Here is a 16,280-nt window from a genome sequence, read left to right as displayed (position 1 = left end):
CGAAAAAATATCAGATCTTGCGTCAAGGAGGGGCAAAGACTTGGAGCCAGCAAAGACTCAGATGAACCCACATATAAAATCAAAATTTACCCCTACAATTACTTTTTTTAATGTATTTTTTATGTAATTTATGTAATTTTTTTTAAAATGTTCTTGATCTGATTGTGAACATTTTATTGGTGCACATTATTTAAAAGGATGAAAATGTTTGTTTTTCTAATCTTTCCTCAAAATGTAATAAGTTGCTCCACATCTGCAACAGCTTTCCTTTTTGGCAGATGTCATCAAGCACTCTCATTTTTCAGCCCCTCCCCTCCAATCACCTGTCAAATATACAGACCACACAGCACTTTTCTAAACATTTCATGATGGACAGTCCTTAATTTAGCCATTTCTCTTTGAATATCTTGTTTTACTCGGAAATACCTCACATTACATGTGTGCCTACTAGGGCTGTCAATCAATTACATTTTTTAATAGGATTAATTACATTATATGCCGATAAAAAAAGGCCCTCAAAAAACAATGATTCAACATAAAATTATTAAATAATTATAAATAGTTAAATTTAAATAATTACAAATATTATACATATAAATATAATAGTTCAGATAATTAAAATGCATTTCATGATTGAGGCAGACGAGTAAAGTATTGATAAGACAATACAAAAAGTTGCTTTATAAGGCAATATGTTGTTTATTTCCAATTGTTATTCATTTAACATAAGCCTATCATTGGCCTACAGTCCACAGAAATCCATTTTGCACAGTAATCCAAATTAAATTGAATTCGTCAGTCTGTCAAAGACAGATTTCTAAGGAGGCGTCAATGTGCACATGCTTTCGACAGACACTTGTTTAACGTCTCACTTTGGTTGAGTCGCTTCATAAACAGCAGTTTTAGATCACTGTAAACTTCTGAAAAAATGTCTCATCACCCTGCATTCTGAATTGTGCTCTGTCCAGCTGTGTTTGAATACAAGAATGCCTTCACATCTTGTGCTGTCGCTAGTGTCATACAAGCCTGAGTGTGGATTGTTGTCTGTTAGGGCTGCACCTAACGATTATTTTTTTATCGATTAATCTAACGATTCTTTTTCCGATTAGTCGATTAATCTAATGATTACTTTGCCGATTATCCTAAAGATTTTTTATATTTATATTATATTTTTTTAATTAACCCAAAATAAATATACAAAATTTGTCTCATTAATATTTCAATATTTTATTAAATCATCTTCTCTTAAACACAAACAAATGTACAAGAAACAAAGTGTGCACTGCAGGGCATTATTCTGCAACAAAAAACAGTGTTACTATGAATGCAAACTTTAATACAGTGAAAAAGACACTCTATTAGCATAATATAAATATATTTATAAATAAATAAAAATGTCCAACATTCTTTTGAATGTCCATGTACTAAAATAAAATATTTGATGCCATGAGTGTACCTTCATTAACTATTAGTGTTATTTTGAATGGCCATGGAAAATGAAGCAATGTGATAATTTTACCTGGTCGCAAAAAGTAGTCCGTTAATTTACCTGATGAACTTTCACCTTTTGCGGACCCTTTTTGCTTCGCAGAGCTAATGTGTGCTTCTAAATCACTTGCACCTTTATTAGCAACTAACACATACAGTAAGTGCCAGCTTTACATGTCATACATTCGGCTTCCCACGGAGCTCGACCTGGACGAAAGCATGGGAATTTTTTGTGCAAATCTTCTGTAAATTTGCACTTATGTTTGGGCATTGTTTCCACTCAGCTGTCATTTGCTGCTACTGTCAAGCGACTGTTTGATGCCGAACACAACAGCGCTTCGCGCGTTAGCGGAGAGATTGACAGGCAGGAATTTGGCCAATAGCTGCTGCAAGCCTCTTATAATTGACCAATCGCTGTGCGAGAAGGCGGGACTTACAAAGAGGGGTTAAAGCAATGCAAATATGCACGCACACAATGAAGTATTAGACCAGATCACATCATAATCGACGTTTTTCTGTAATCGATGACGTCGATTACGTCGATGAATCGTCCCAGCCCTATTGTCTGTACAGCTGCACTTTGCCTATACAGCTTTTGTTTCGCTTACTGCCCCCTGCTGAAAAAAGGTGGTACTTCAAATTTGAATTGCTCCAATGGTTGGAATATTCCAATAACCAGCAGCCAAAGAATTCTGCATATTTCCACACAATTAGAACACGTTTTTCGCAAAGTTCGGACCTTTTCATACGTACTTTTCCATGTTTGTTTATTTAATATTTTGGCTAATTTTATAATGTTTTCAGCTTCTCTTTGCTCCAACCCTCTATATAGCGAGTAAATCACTCGCATATGTGACCAAATTTCACTCTATGCGACTAAACTAGGAATTTTATTAGCCACTGGTGAGTAAAAATTCAGATTTTACTAGCCAGAACTTGAATTGTGTAGTGGCGAAGAAGAACTTGAGTGCCGCAAGAAGGTGCTGTCCTCATCACTTTAGTTGAGCCTTGAAATGTCACTGACATTGCATTTAACGACGTCAACTCTAATTTTTGGTTAAACTGTTCCACGGACTGTTCATTCTCAACATTCTCTGCTTTAAAGCAAGCCTACAGACCAGTAACGTGCCACTTGGATGTCTGTTAGAAGGTAAAAGTGTTGCAAAACTCGAGAGCTTATAGATTTGAATTTGAGAACGTGTACAATCAGTATTTGCACAAGCATGTCATACACATTATACCCATCAAAGTTTCCTTTTGCTTCATTCCGTGTATTTTATATCCAAAGACAAGACCCCGGCACCCCATTTTCATTTTATGTCTCTTTTAAAATCCTTTTAAAATCCCTTCTGTTATTTACAGTCAGTTGGTGATCAAAAAGATAAAAAGAAAAATGATTTGTAATCGTACATTGCATGGATGAGGGAAAAACAACCGTGCAACTCTCTCGTTAATGTGCGCTGCGCTTACTCAAATGTAAACACTTCTCTTAAAGAGACAGTACCAATTTAGCCCTTGTTATACATTTCAATGTAAACTCAATGTAAATCGCACAAGTGCATATAAAACATTCAACAAAATGTAGTAATGTAGTAAGTGTAATAAATGTGAAAATACATTAATATTTAAAAGTACAATCATACATTATGAAATACTTTAACTTCAGAAAACACTGTAAATATGAAAGAATTTTCCAAATACAAATCTTTAACTAATCTATGCAAGGGTTTGGTAAATATATATATTAGGACTGTCAAACAATTAAAATATTTAATCGCGATTAATCGCATAATTTGTTTGTAGTTAATCGTGATTAATAGCAATATCTTTATAAACATGAGTGGACAAAATATGCTTCATCCAGATGTATCTTTCAATCATCCACACAAAACCTACCCCACCAACAGAGATGAGCAACAGAAAATGAACACAGCACAACTCAATTCATATTATGTACAAAATATGGTAGTTGTAAGTGTATTATGACAGGATTTATTATGAAATTTTGACAGACATGCAAAAAAGTCTGCACTGTCATTTACAATTGACAATCCCGGTGGGATTAAATGGGTTAATGACAGTGTAGATTACCTGCAGGTTTCCAGCAATGCCTCCAACTTCTGCATTGGCTAGTGTAATATCAAACAGAGACACTGTGTGACAGAAACTTGGAGACAGCAACAGGGTTTCTGTTAGCCGTTAATCAGCTCCCTATATGCATATTACGCAGTCTGCATAGGGCTCTAACTCCCTATGGGGGGGCACCAGAAACTCCACTGGCTTTACTGGCATGTTATACGTTATTCAATGGAGGGTAGATTGATGTGAAAAAATAATAATTTAAAGCATTTTAACATAAGGCTGCAACATAACAAAATGTGAAAAAAGGGGTCTGAATACTTCATGAATGCACTGTATATATATATATATATATATATATATATATATATATATATATATATATATATATATACACATACATACACACACACACACACATATATCAATCAATCACATTTATTTCTATAGCACATTTAAAAACAACACATGCTGACCAAAGAGCTTTACAAAAAGGAAACAGAAATAAATCATCTTCCCACTAGGGCTGGGTAAAATTAGAGATCGGCCAATAATCTGATTTTCCGATATTTTTTCCGATTTTTGTAATATCGGATCCACCATAACTGGCACCATCTAGCGTGAGTTTCTGAAATTGCACGCAAGACGGCCATTGCAGCAGTGCGTGTGAGAGGAAACAATGCTGGGGGTTGTCCACAGGTAAAGTAACTTGCTTTTGCAATGTATTGCTTGAATTAATAAATTTTATTAAACGTAACAGCCATTCATGCTCTAGTGGGATGTATTACATAAATGCTTGACGTGTAGTTTAAGCAGTAAGAAACGGAGACAAACTCGCGTAAAGACCAATCCTGAAAGACATAACATTACTTCATATTAATCACCTCGAAAAGCCTTTGATGAGTACATGTTGGAAATATTACGGTTTAATCTAATTCTCTGTTGGCATTGTTTATTAGTCTTGTAGAGTTGCTGTTCAGGTAGATGCTCATGTTCCAATGGAATGACTGACCGTATGCCAGAATGGCCACCGTATACCACCGTAATTCCCTAAATTATATTAATTTTTGCTATTAAACGTTATTTTGCTAAGAATCATCATTTACATGATTACAGCTCGGTGTAAATTAATTATCTCTGCGACAACATTAAAGTAAAATTTTTACTTAAACACAAAGGCACTCATGGGGCAAAGTACTCATGTCATAATAAACGTGTCTAAAACAGAGAGCATTTATGAGATTTGCATGTCATTTGCTGCAAGAAAAGCAGCAGATGTGCTGCTCTCTATAAAAAAAACGATTTCAGCTCTGTCAGCAAGTGTTTCGTGAGGCAGCTGCTATAATCTAGAGACCGACAAAACATAATTAATAATTCTGACGACATTCGGGATGGACTCTGTAATTGCAGCGATGTATTTATTGTTTTTCACTTTCCTGAGAATGTATACTTATTCCAGCAAACTATTTGCCTTTAACCTATTAAACAACACATATACTTTTAAACTGTAGGTTTAGTTTAAAATGGAAGATTCATGTAATGTTGGTAGACTCCCTTGTCAATTATTTATGTTCTCTGTTTGAAATCAGACGTTTTCAAAGTATTTTGCCTATTATTGTTGTTGTTGTAATTATTATATAAAAAACATGGTATGTGATTATTATTGTAATTTTTAAAAAAATTCTCTGTTTAATATTTTCTCTGTAAAATAAAGACGAAATAAACAATTAATTAAATTAATTAAAAAAAATCGGTTCTGCATATCGGTTACTGGAACATACAAATATATTATATGTAAACATACAATTAATCGTTAACATACTGGTTTTAAAAAATCAATATTGGTCAATCTCTAGTAAAAATATAGATTTTCTGATGAGTCGCAATTTCAACAATCCCAATATCGATTCTTAAAATCCCGGGATCGACCTTTTACTTTTACTTTAAAGTTTACTTCAGTTTTGGTTGTGCTTGATTATAACATCTGTTAAATAAATAGCAATTGAATTACATAGTTTGGGCCCTGTTGTTACTTTTAAAATTAATATATTCATAATGTACCAAAATAGGTGGGTCTCTGCATAATTTACAGCCCTGGCAAAGATAATTTCTTTCATATGTAAGCAAAATGAACATTTTAACCAAAATTTTTCAAATCATATCGAAATCAGAATCAAATCGAATCAAAACAGGAAGTCAGTATCGAAACCCAGCCCTATTTCCCATTACATAAATTCAGAAAATGCAAAAAAAAAAAAAAATATATAAACTTCTATCAGGGTGACAAAAGAACATTTCAAACTGGTATTGCTCATTCAAACAGGGTCCTTTGTAACAATAAAAGTGGTTCCAGGCCTAGTGGGTGAATGTAGAGTAATCCTCCATGGCATCAAATCAGGCCTTCAGGATTTGGGTTGCCAAAGCCAGCTGGCATTACATAATACTGGTCATCTCTTAATTTGCACAAGAAGTGTGTCCTAGCTGGTGAGGCATTTTCACCATTTTTGAACTTCTATTTGTAATCCACTGTCTCCCGTTGATGTAGCATTTAAGATTTAGGGTTGGTTTTCATTGCTAAAGCTTTGAAAAAATTATATGACTAGATCATATCACTCAAAAAGAAAGTCAATGTGCTAGCTTTTTTTATAAGTAAAAATAATGTGCATGTGCATATGTACATTGTACATCTTTTTTCTGTGTGTTATTTTCAAGCTTCTAGTTCATAAGTGATTACTTATATTCTCTTGTTTTTTACATATCATGTTTCTTGTGCTATGTATTTATGTTTGTGTATTTACTTGTGCTTTGTTTTGCTAATTCTGTAAAACGATGTTGGGTTTTAGAAAGGCGCTATACAAATAAAACATTATTATTATTAGGGGTTCAAGCACTTAGCGCTGAAACCCTATTGAAATTGTTAAGATTTTTAATATTATTATTAGGGTTTCAAGCGCTTAGCACTGAAACCCTATTGTAATTGTTAAGATTTTATTATTATTATTAGGGGTTCAAGCGCTTAGCACTGAAACCCTATTGTAATTGTTAAGATTTTTATTATTATTATTAGGGTTTCAAGCGCTTAGCACTGACACCCTATTGTAAATGTTAAGATTTTTATTAGGGGTTCAAGCGCTTAGTGCTGAAACCCTATTGTAATTGTTAAGATTTTTATTATTATTATTAGGGTTTCAAGCACTTAGCACTGAAACCCTATTGAAATTGTTAAGATTTTTATTATTATTATTAGGGTTTCAAGCGCTTAACACTGAAACCCTATTGTAATTGTTAAGATTTTTATTATTATTATTAGGGTTTCAAGCGCTTAGCACTGACACCCTATTGTAATTGTTAAGATTTTTATTATTATTATTAGGGTTTCAAGCGCTTAGCACTGAAACCCTATTGAAATTGTTAAGATTTTTATTATTATTATTAGGGTTTCAAGCGCTTAGCACTGACACCCTATTGTAATTGTTAAGATTTTTATTAGGGGTTCAAGCGCTTAGTGCTGAAACCCTATTGTAATTGTTAAGATTTTTATTATTATTATTATTATTATTCCACCATAAAACTGATCGGGCAGAGCAAACCGTAAGGCCTAGAGTCTTGAAACTTTGTCAGATGGTAGTAGTATTGCTCACTACTCAGAAACATAGACTCGGCCAAATCAGTCAATAGGGGGCGCTACAGCGATCAAAAAACGCAAAATTGCTCATAACTCCTCGACCGTTTGTCGTAGACTCAAGTGGATTTTTTATCTTGGATTTTTCATAAAACCTACTTTTGCGAACTAGTCCTAGGTTTTTCGTCCGATCGGGACCAAACCAGTTCCAAACGATTCTATGGAGTCTCACTATCAAAAGTTATCAAAAAAAGTTTGAACTTTCGACTCGAGCTAGCTACGGTATGCGAAAACATCGGAAGTAGGAGTGGCCAATTTTATGTAAATGGCTATAACTCTTGAAGGAAATGAGATATCTTCACCAAACTTGGCATGCTTATGTAAGAGGTCAATCTTTAGTCGCTCAGAAAAGTTGGCGCAGTTTTGCCACATGGTGGCGCTATAATATTAAAAAACATAAAATTGGCTGTAATTATGAAACTAAAATGGCTATAACGCCCGAACGAAATGAGATATTTTCACCAAACTCGGTACACATGTGTATGAGCTCAATCTGAGGTCAGTTTGGCCACTTGGTGGCGCTGTAACAGGAAAAAAACATGAAAACAGCTCTAACTACGCAACCGTAAGTCTGACTGAGTTTAAAATTGGTATGCAGTGTCTTTGTCCAAGGTGCCATGACCGTCTCTAAGGACATTGGCGTATCTCAAAAAACATGGCCGCCATCGGCCAATGAATTTTGAGCACCTATTAGACAAGGTTAACGGAGGCCGATCGGTACAAAACTCAGTGGGCCTGTTTGACTCCTGGCCCTAGAGTCACCCTTTACCCTTTGGTAGCTATAACAGTGTCATTTAGAAAATGGGCATGGTCAAGTGTACCAATAAGCCCATAATTCCTAAACAAAAACTCAGAACTTCACAAAATTAGCTGAGCACATGCAACATATGATTCTAAACAAGCATGCAGACTTTTATGGAGATCGGACCATAGGTGGGCTATGAGCTTTAAAAAGCTTTAAAAACCATGTATTTCCTTAGTAAATTGCCTGTATTGCTTGTAAATGGTCTATTCCATCTATGATCTAGGTGGTTACATGCTAGCTAAATAAAACATAATACATTTTTACGCATGTGCTTAAAGGCCTTAAACCGCTTGAACCCCGTTAATTGCTGCTAGCAGCTATATTTATTATTATTATTACACGTGTCACAAACAAAAGTAGGACACATTATCTACAGCTGGGAATCAGCTAAACAAACAAAATACCACAACTTAACCTAACAGCGTCCAGCAAACTTATAATTTATGTATGTTTGTTAATATGTTTGCATAGTAGTTAAAGGAATGTTCTGGGTTGAATAAAAGTTAAGCTCACTTGACAGCAGTTGTGGCATGTTAATTACCACAAAAAAATTATTTAGACTCCTTTCAGGTTCTTAAAAAAAGTAGAAATTGTGGTTATAGTAATGGATCGGGTATACTCGCAAGCACTGAGTTGGCCGATGGAGGAGTGTGACGAGGAGGAAGGCGGGCCGGGCCGTGAGGATACACGCCCGGCCCTGAATTGGTCTAATCATCCGTGAGGGGGATAAAGATGAGCCGGAGGCGCCAGTTCGAGAGAGAGAGAGAGAGCCACATGCCACGCTGTGTGTGTTTATGTTTGTTTTATGTTGTTTAAGTTCAGTAACGTCATTAAAGTTATGTTGACTGTTCTGCCGGTTCCCGTCTCCTCCTTGCCCATCCTGAACCCATTACAAATGCCCTTTAGCATCTGGACATTCAGTTGCATACTGAGTTGTGTTTGATGCATGCCCACTACTACTGCTTTGTGATATTTTAATATTACATTTAATGACAGGCGCATGCACCAACAATGCACAGAGACGAGGACTGTCCACATGTCAAGAAAATCAGGATGGCAAGTGGACAGTCTGCGCAGACTGTGCTGATGACGAAATTTGTGTCACCCATACTGTGTGCTTTCCGATCAGCAATGTGGACAATCGAAGTATTCTTTGGCCTTTAGACACTTACAATAGAAGTGAACTGGGCCAGTACATACTGTAAATGCCTGGTTTTATCACACTAAAATCATTCTAACACACATAGGCTAATGTTTACATCTTGTGGTCATAACATGTGTATTTTAACATTTATGGACAGCCCCCATCACTTCCATTGTAAGTGTCTTACAGTAACCACAATTTTTGCCTTTTTTTTTATAAATGAGGGAAGAGTAAACTTTTTTTTTATTGCAATCAACATTATGCCACAAATGCTGTGAGTTTAACTTGCACCCACAACATTCCTTTAATGGCTGAATAATTGTAACATTCATTAAATCCATCAATTGGCATATCAAATTTCAGTAATTATAAATGCAACCCTCACTACCTTCATTTGCACATTTTCAAAAGAAAATATAAGGGATGCTTGTGCAAGTCGCCTCCATGATGCTAAGGTGTTTTGGTTTGTTGCAAAGTCAAAAGAGCCTCAAAGTCTCAACGATATTCAGGATATTCTCTAGATATGGCACAGTTCTCTTCCTCAATGAAGTCTATGGGATATTTTTACCCATTTTATCCTTTTCAGTTGTCCTTTAACAGAACTGACATAAATGTTAATACAGCTTTAAACTCATATACATGGGATGGAAAACTAAGCTGATGGTAGCACCGCAGCCTTTATTTAATGTGGTCAGCAAAAACGAGCGTGTCATAAGATAATAGCCTTAATGTAAAACTGTATCTCGGTGACCTAAGTTATTATCTTCATAACACCAAGGCTGTTTTTATCCCAGATCACCGTCTCTAGTTATTTATAGCATCATGGACGGCTGCCATGGCTGGCTGGTGCCGCGCTCATGTCCTCAGGCTGTTTGAAACTGATGAGCAATTTAATTAAGAAGATCATTTAGGCACAGATATGATCTACTTAGCCACTAACAGACATTTGCTCTATTTTTTTAAACAATCTGACAATTGAAGCAGGTTTGCCACAGGAAAGAATCAGCATGGGAACGATTCTGGCTCCAATTCAGATTCCAATAAACGATTTCAGTTCTATTATCAATTCATTTAGTAATTCTGAGAAAGAATGAGACCACTTTTTGGAGAAAAACATCTTGTAGTAATCACCACTCTCAGAAGTGTCTTGTCAAATTATGAGATAATTTCAGATTTCAACAACATTAATAACAAATCATTGCTCAATTTCATACAATTCTTGAAAAGCAAACACGTTACCCGTTCACATTTATAGTATCTGGGAACTTCAATGTTTTTATTTTGTTTTTAAACCCATTCTTCAGTTTTAGAGAGATTTCATTTTTCTGAGGCATATCATGTCTGCGAAGTGGCATATATTCCAAGAAAACATGTCTTAATAAATGCAAGATCTCCTTTTTTCTTTAACTAGTTCAACATGATCTACCCGTTTTAGTTTAGAACTCAAACATGGGAAAACAGGCCATGGAAATAAAATATTTTATCTTTTCAGAAACAAAGTCTGCCCAGTGCCCACCAATCTTGTTAATTGAGGATAAGTTATATATGTGGTTAAACTATTTTATAGAGATATAAAAGCTATTTTATTTTATTTTTAACTATCACTTGCATGTGAAACGAAATACAATATTAACAGTATTCACGTGAGATACCTTTTTTCACTCTTGCGTTGAGCTGCAGCAGTTGTCGGCATTGTTGCGCATGTGCTACGTGCAGATCACAAAAGCTTGTCGCTTGCCACATACTGTGTAAAATGCTGTGACGAGGAGGAGGGCGGGGCCGGGCCATGAGGATACATGCCCAGCCCTGAATCGGGCTAATCAGCTGGGAGAGGGATAAAGACGAGCCGGAGGCGCCAGTTCGAGAGAGAGCGAGCCACATGCCACGCTGTGTGTTTATGTTTGTTTTATGTTGTTTTAGGTTCAGTAACATCATTAAAGTTATGCTGACTGTTCTGCCGGTTCCCGCCTCCTCCTTGCCCATCCTGAACCCGTTATAAATGCCCTTTAGCATCTGGACATTCAGTTGCATACTGAGTAAAAACATAATAATTTCACATGCGGAGATAGCCATTTCTCCCTCAGATAAGTCAAGTTTTATTTTGCGTCTGTGGGGCGCGAGACGTGCAGCTGTGGCTTTTACAGCAGACTCACGTTGAGCTTTGACTGAGCGTATACAGACAGACCTGCGTTTTTTTCAGTAAATAAAGTTCTCTGGATTTCCACATTGAGTTTTACCTGTAATAATGGCCATAAATTAGTCGAGTATTGCAATCTATTTTTTAAACAATCATCACGAAATCTAATTTACATGAGGAGAGAGATCGCATTTCATTCAAATGGTAATTCATTTACAAAGAATAGAACTCAAATGATAATTTGCTGAAAATAATCTTCTTAGATCGTCTGGACTGGATTTAATTAAGTCCTACGGACATATTTTTCGTGACATTATTTTACGTTGCTTCATAAAAGCCTATATAGCAAAATGACAGTGTAGATAAATAGGTTTAGAGTGCATTCCAATGTATTTTTTGCTAAGTTCAGCGTGTCCCGGGCGGTGATGAAGGGCTCAACTTCTCTCGCGCATCTGGACACGCAGCACCACAATTGCATGCAGATAAGCTTACCGGGTGTGTTTGTCCAGCAGGTCTGTGAAAAGTGGATGTCATCTTTTCAAGTGCTGTTGCTTTGATGAAGAGATTTTTTTTAGGTTGCACCCTCGTCCATGGACTGCGTCACTTCCGCCTTATTTTCAATTTGTTGATTCAGCAATTTTGTAATTGAGGAATTTTTGGAATCGAGTAATCGAATTAAATCGAGTAATCATGACAGCCCTAGAGTGAATGCAAACATTACAATACAATAACTTTAAATTGTTGTCCCATTTGAAAACAAAAATTGCAACTTTAACTTATGTTTAAATATTCTCTCCGTTCTGCGACAGACATTCTCTTGACATAACACAAATAGCTTGAAAAATGTTGGCACAAAGCCTTGATTCTTTTTATAAGTGAGCAATATGGCAACCCCACTAAAATGGGCACATAATAAAGGATCATTTGTTCATGAAAAACACCTAATTACCAGTGTTGGGTTCGAGTCCACCTTAGTCGAGTCCAAGTCAAGTCCGAGTCTGTAAACAATCGAGTCCGAGTCCAAAAGGGGCCAAGTCAGACTCAAGACAGAGTCCATAACAGGCCGAGTCGAGTCCGAATGAATCTGTTCATGAAAATTGTAACCGTAAACTCAACATCAATATTTTAAGCTTCTTTTAAACTTCACAACTAAGAAAAACAGTTTGTCAATATAAATGTAACAAAAACACCTCTGTTGACTTTCATATATATATTATTATTAGTATCCTGCTGAACAGACTTCAAAGTGGTTTCAGAATGAAAGTATATGCTTTAGGTGTATGAAGACAAAACTGTCCTTTAACACAATTCTTTTTGCGTTCTGTTGACATTTCAATTATTTGTAGCTTTTCCCCCGCCACTCATTACAACCAAGTTTATAATGTTTCGAATTTTAATTTCATTTTTATTTCTACTTCATTTTCAATTTCTCAATTCAATTTAATTTAGTTTTACTTAAAATTATCCCTACCTAAAGAAATAATAGTCTATAATGAGATTTCTTTCTGAATCTTGTTTCTCTATCTGCTGACTGATTTGGGAAAATACAGTACATACAAATGAGTCAACACAGTAGTAATTAGCACTCGCTGAGAAGTTACGTCTCACGATTTGACTGCAAATGCTACATCCAAAAACACTGGAAAAGCTCACAGATTATATTAGGACCATGTCGTCACGGACATGATTTTCAAGTTAATTTGCGGGAAACCGCACAATGCAGGGCAGTTCTGCGTGCTGCCCGTGTACCTAAATCCCTGATGCGTCCATGTGCGTCTCGCAGCAGCTGCCACATAAGATATAAAAAATAATAATAATTGATATTTGCTTGAGCGGCAGCCACGTTGGTCTGCAATCAGTCTGAAATCTTTAAATACCAACCAAAGAAAAATTAATTGAGCTCTTCTTTAACTGCAAAAACATGGAGAATAATTCTGAGTTATAAATTTAACAGAATTGTCCATCAAAAATGTCAGAGATATAGGCTAAAAAAATTCATCTCTTAACATGAAGTTTAGCTTCATACACAACTCTGTCATCGAATAATACATGTATTTTATAGTCTATAATTAAATTATAAACAAAACATTTCACTGTCCAAAATATCCTAATATTTTATTGTGCATGGTTGAATGTTGTGAATGGTGGACAAATGCTGTAGAAGAATGTATTTTAAGCAGCTCATCAATGCTTTGAAAATAGTCAATCAACAATAAATAGGTGCTGTTTATCTGTTTAGAGTTACTGTCTGCTTTAGCAATAACGCTTTTTTCCCAAACTATTTAAAAAGTTACACAGTTAATTCATCAAGCTATTATGGACCAGTTCAAGCTCACAACATTGAGTGGACCACAAGAGACTACAGAAGCCTACATGTGCAGATACATTACGCCAAAAAATACTTAATATCCAATATTAATACTATTTTTATTTCGATATGCTGTTTTTAGTCAACTGTGAGAGACATGATGTGGGTGACTTGACTTTTAAGTTAACCACGATGAAACTGCAATGCGAGCACCGTCTTGGCTGCACAAACGCCACATGCAATTTTACCAGTTTTCAGGTCCCGTGTCGTGTGAAACTGCCTTGTTTAGTTTCTATTACATTGGATACATACCCGTCTTTATGTTTTTGTCGTGCCAGCCACCTCCTGTAGTCGATGTTATACAGTAGTCTCTGTAGTAACATTCAAGCATATTGTTTGGCTGATGAGTGTGTCTGTGCACATGCGAATGTGTGTGTGCGTGTGTTTGCTTAAACAGTGAAACAACTCTGGCTATGTCCATGACTTCAGGGGCTAATACAGCTGCATGCAGACAAAGATGTGTTCATTCATTTCTGTTTTTTTTTTCATTGCATCACAAATATCATGGACTCGGCTGGACTCCCGAGTCCCAAAGGCTCGAGTCTGAGTCAAGTCAAAGTAAAAATGCATTGTCCGTGACAAGTTCAAGTCCATTAAAATTGGACTCGTGACTCGGACTCGAGTCCGAGTCCAAACTCGAGTACCCCAACTCTACTAATTACCTTTCCATGTCTGTCTCAACATGTTTTTGATCGATTCAGAAGGGTTGCTCTCACAGCTTGGCTAATAAAGAGTCAGTGGCTGCCTGGACTGTTTTCATGCTTTTCTTTAACGGGAAGGGCAGAGTCAGACTCCCTCTAAAAATAAAAATAAAAACATGTTGTTCCTCCTAACATGTTTGCTAAATGTTTGAGACAAATGCAGCCTTTTCATGCCATGACACGTCCTGACCTTTTAAAGTCTGCACATTTCTGGTTAGAGCATGGGTCGGATATATGAAAGATGCTGGTGTTCACTAAATTTGCATAAAGCCGTTGCTATTAGCAAACTGGACCATTACCTGCAGATAGTCATTCCTGCTGAAAAATTCTCAGAAAAGCTGATTAATTTAAATTGTCTCAACTGTAATGAGAAACAGCTGCCAAAGAAAATTATTCAGTCATTGATTTGTGTCTGAATCCACACCAATCCATTGCTCTAGCTATAGAAATACAAAAACCAAAGTCTTTCAGGGAAGAAATCGGAAAGACAAGGGATAGAGGATGTACATGGGATAAAGACACGGTAACTTACTGACATAACTCCACCTCTCAGATTCCCCCTCCACACCCCTATCTGCATGCACCATATTGCAGCAAAATTCATTGTGTTGGGAAAAACAGAGCCTAAAGGAAAAAGCTAACACTCCTCCCACCTGGAATAACGGAGCCTTCTTCTTCACGTTTCACTCTCTCCTTCTTAGTTTACTCAAGGAGGCACCTGGTGTGGCAATCGGACTCATTTCTTTCACCCTCTCCGGATATAACAACCACGTGAACTGTTGTCATTCCCTGTGCAAGCAGGCGGCCCATGCCGAAACAGGGATTTTCTCTCAGCAACAGCACAGAAAGCACCAGCGTATCTGCTCCCTGCTAAACTATCTAGATTTCCAGCCATTTCACACACACCCCCCCCCCCCTGCAACAAACCCCTTCCTGCCAGACTGCCTTTGTCAAGGGACCGCCCATCCACGATCTAGCCAATAGCATACCGCATTCCCTCTCTGAGGCTCTGTTGTTGGCCGAGTTTCCCTGAACTGGCAGGCTGACCTCAGAGCTTCCTATGACAGGCCACTGAATGCTGATCTTAAAGGTATTTCCCCAATTTTACGCCTGGCAACAGAGAATTTATAGTTTTTCCAAAGCATATACCATGGTTGAGATAAATTACTGTTAAATCTATCAGTGAAATGTTTTAATTAGGGCTGTCAATTGATTAAATTTTTTTAAATAACTACATGATCAACTGATTAATTAAATTAAATTTCAAATGATCAAATGTATCTATATTTGCAGATAAATTAAAATACTTTCAAGACCTATACATTATTAGTCTGTTGCAGATCAGTTCAACATTGAATAAACATTACAAAAAGTGGCTTCAGAAGTCAATATATTGCTTGTTTAATGTCCACGTCACTGAAAATGAACCTATCATTTGCAAATCTTTTTTTGCAATCGAGTTTGCTACTCTGTCTGAGGCAGACTTGTGGGCCTTCACACAGGAAGTTTTGTCTGCACAATTGTTTTGATTGTCATCTATGTACATTTGCGTCAGAACGCTGACTTTGGTTTTAGCATTGCTTGAGTCACATCTAGCTATTTTTTATTGCCATAATCTTGTGCCATGATTGGTGCATTTTTAAAATGCCTTATTAAGTTAAAAATAGCTGAACTGTTAAAAATGCATCTTGACCCCTAAAACAGAATCTCAATTATTGCTTTGACAATTAATCGTCAGCCATATTTCATAATTGTGACAGCACTTGTTGGAATATTACTTATTACGGAATTTACAAATGGGAAGCATGATTAAATGTATAATTGTTTATCATATTATTTGTTTTTTATTATTATTGTTCTAAATTAACACATTAAA

At 36.2% G+C, this 16,280-nt stretch overlaps 1 protein-coding gene across 16 annotated transcripts in view; it reads right to left on the bottom strand.

Moving 5' to 3' along the window:
- The window catches only part of LOC127444939 (muscleblind-like protein 2a), a 183,486-nt gene that overhangs the window by 162,076 nt on the left and 5,130 nt on the right, over positions 1 to 16,280 (bottom strand). Inside the window, exon 1 of one of the 16 annotated variants that reach the window (XM_051704608.1) lies at positions 15,058 to 15,282. The exons of the other annotated variants lie outside the window; for them this stretch is intronic. The gene's annotated coding sequence lies outside the window, so the exon portion shown is untranslated. Of the gene's footprint in view, positions 1 to 15,057; positions 15,283 to 16,280 lie in introns of those variants that run through there. 16 annotated transcript variants of the gene reach the window in all.

This window comes from Myxocyprinus asiaticus, chromosome 8 (genome assembly GCF_019703515.2).
Source record: "Myxocyprinus asiaticus isolate MX2 ecotype Aquarium Trade chromosome 8, UBuf_Myxa_2, whole genome shotgun sequence".
Lineage (NCBI taxonomy): Eukaryota > Metazoa > Chordata > Actinopteri > Cypriniformes > Catostomidae > Myxocyprinus > Myxocyprinus asiaticus.
Note: the sequence above shows the minus strand (reverse complement) of the source record. Positions and strands in the feature narration are given on the sequence as shown.